Genomic DNA, 3,504 nt, shown 5'->3' with positions numbered 1-3,504 from the left:
TAGACAAAGAAGCAAAACTTAGTAAATCTAAAGGTAACAACTGGACAGTAAATGAATTGCCATCGTCGACAGCATCTGACAGCAAGGTAAAAGGATGTATTCAGAGACAACCAAGTCTCAAGCTATGTATGATGCAGCCAAAGCTTTGTCTAAAATAAGATTTTAGTTGATATTGTGGATGCTAGGAGTTGTCATTTTTTACTTTGTAATTCACTGTTGCTATATGAGTTCACATATTGTCATTTTGTTATATAGAGATAATGAGTGGAGGTTCGGACACTAGAAAATGGAGTGCCTAGTGGAGAAATCTAAACATTTCTTATGTATTCTTCTATTACAGTTCAATAGGAATGACAGCTACGGAGGCAGTCAGAAACATTCACGCCACATGTGGGAGGGGGATAATTCCATGAGACAGATCATGGCAAGAATGCAGTTTTCTTGTTTTAAGAAGGATCATTTTGACATTAGTGATTCAGCACATTCAGGAAGACAGTCAAAGTTTCATAAAGATTGTTTAAACACATTAACCCACAATAATCAATGTCAGGAAACTCGAGAACTGGCAAATGTTATTAACTGTGATCATTCTACCATCGTGCGACATTTGCATGCAATGGAGAAGGTTGCAAAAAGGTACCACATGCTCTAAGCCGAAAACACATAAATCAGCAGGTGGATGTATGTGCTTTTCTCATTGTTCGTGATCAGTTTGCTTGAAAGCAACGTTGACCATTCCTAACTTGTATTGTTATAGCCTTATAGGTGACAAGAAATGGTGTCTTTATCCTAAGATCATAAGGAAAAGAAAAGAATGGTTGCCCCCATACAAAGCAGCAACTCCCCATATAAAAGCCTGCATGCATCCATAATATTATGCATCTAGTTGAACACTGATGGTGTGGTGTAGTACAGATTGCTTCCCTGAGATGTAACCATCACTGATGATATTTATTGTCAGTAACTGAGACATCTTGTGGACGCAATTCGAGGACAACAACCAGGCAGACTGCGAAAAGTGATGCTACTCCACGATAACGCCCACGCCCATTCTGCTAGACTGACCAAAAACTTTATACTAGAATTGGATTGGGAGGTCATTCTGCACTCACCTTATTCAACTGATCTTGCACCCTCAGTTTTTCCTGCTCCCTATCGAACAAACTTCAAGCTAAGCTTTGCCGGATGCAAAAGGTGCTCCTACCATGGCTCGACGAGTTCTTCACCTCAAAACCACTCGATGTCTACAGTCATGGAATCAAAAAGTTATTTCAGCATTGATAGACTGTTGTAAATAGTGATGGAGAATATATTATGGATGAGTAGGGTGTGTATGTGTATCTGTTGTGTTTATCAAACGTACAGAAAAATGCAACAAACTTATGTAACAACCCAATATATGTGTTACAGACGTGGGAAACAATGCCATTATTGGGGAAAAATACAATGTTAGATTGCCACAAAAGCATAGAGGTATAGTTCTGCAAATTTAGCTAAATCTCTCCAAAAAATAAACAGAAATGAAAATAATTTTTCTTTCTCAGCTGTTACTGGAAGTTTTCCAGGTGGCAAAGTGGATTGGTTTCTAGATTTGAGGGTAACAGGATATTTAGTTAATTAATCTGTTCTTTGATGGATGTGAACAAACTGGTGAATCAAATAAGAATAAAGGTTGGAGAAATTTATGTTGAAAGCATAGTTTGTGGACTGGAATTTCAAATTAAAACTAAAAGGTGCTCTTCTAGTGTCAGGTTCACTAAATAATTAATTGTCAGTGCATAAACTATAAATGGCTGGATGATGCTTGTTTTTAAAAATTCAGCAGGTTCAATTCAAAAGGGTGATAGCTATAGCTGCAGCTCACAGAAATGATTCAATTGTGTATATACACACACTAACAAGGGGAGTGCGAGGGTTGGGAAATGAAGTTAAGAGTGGGATGGCATGTGTTGGCAGCACTACCCCATAGAGTTACAATGCCCCAGCCATACGGCCAGATGGCTAGCCACTCACGAGAAAAACACTCCGAAACTTTCAGTCCTACAGTATATAATACCCATGTGTCAGCTCACTGAACTGTATGGCACAGTGGTCGATACAATATTGGTAACAATTCTTGCTTCGTATTTCCAAAGTATGTATTTGCTGAAAATCAGGAGATTTAAAAGTGACAACGGTCATGAGTATATTTGCAAAGTCATTTACGAAATGGAGTGGCAGAGCGACTAAATCATACTGTCATTGAAAAGGCTCATTGCACAATTCTTGGACGCGAAGTTTGAAAGCAATTTTAGTCAAAAGTTACTGGCAGATACTTTTATCATTAACCGTAGTTATACTTCAGTTTTAGATGCAGAAATTCTAGAAATGCTATCGGATGGAAGAAAGCCAAATTTGAACAAATATGACTTTGGGTGTGTTGCATAGTGGCACATTCCAAGGAAAGTATTGAAAAGGAACTAGCGCATTAAAATGTTTCGTGACTGGAAACTGTCTAATTAGCCACAGAATATCGTGCGCCAAGCAACACAAAGTTGTATTTGGGAGAGAGGTAATTTTTGAAAAAGATAAGTTTCTATTTGTAGGTGAAAGCAATGATGATTGGATCTTGAAGAAGACCATTCAAGTGAACAATGTAATTCAGAACATTCTTCAGTTTCCTCAAAGTTAGTTCTGTTTTGAAGTCCTTGATTTTGTGCAAACTGTTGAAGGGAACTCAAGGCCCACAATGTCAGAAGAAGTGGAAGCCAGCAGAAACTTTTGCGGAAAAGCAATAGAATAACAAGAAAATTATGTTTTTCAAGGATTATGCAGTGTTTCCCTTGAATGCAAAAATATTCGTGGGAAAACTTACCTCAGAAGTCTGAAGACGTTCAGGTTAGGCATCATGAAGAAGAAGTAGAAGAAGAATGGAAAAAAAGCAATAAAGGAAAAACTGGGCTCTCAGTCATCTAATGGAACTTTGACTTATGCACCACTTACAGCAAATAAAAGTATCACTGACAGTAAGAGGATGTTCAAAGTAAAAATAGACATGTCTGGAAATATTGAAAGAGATATGACTATACTCCACTTGCTCAATTCACAACACTAAGAATGCTCCTTAGTGTGGTGAAGGAACATAATTCATTTATGGAACAAACAGATGTACAAAATTGATTCCTGCATTGAGACTTGGTGTAAAGATTAAGAAAAGTCTTGTATGTAAACTAAAAAAAAACTTTTGACAGTTTTAGAAGGAAATCATGTTTCGACAACCCAAAATTGGCAGATGTCTCTATGATGAAATCATTGATGATCATTATACTCAATTTGCTTCCATAAGTAGATAATATTCCAGCTAGATGTAATAGTAAAAAAAAAAGTCACCTACATTAAGAACTAGTTAAAATGTCGAATGTGAGAACTTGGAGAACCAAAATCATTCCTCAGAATAAATATGCAGAGCAACAGTGGCAAAATGTTTCTTTGTCACTATGTTCATATTGAATACTTATTGAAAAG

Source organism: Schistocerca gregaria, unplaced genomic scaffold (genome assembly GCF_023897955.1).
Source record: "Schistocerca gregaria isolate iqSchGreg1 unplaced genomic scaffold, iqSchGreg1.2 ptg000362l, whole genome shotgun sequence".
NCBI lineage: Eukaryota > Metazoa > Arthropoda > Insecta > Orthoptera > Acrididae > Schistocerca > Schistocerca gregaria.
Note: the sequence above shows the minus strand (reverse complement) of the source record.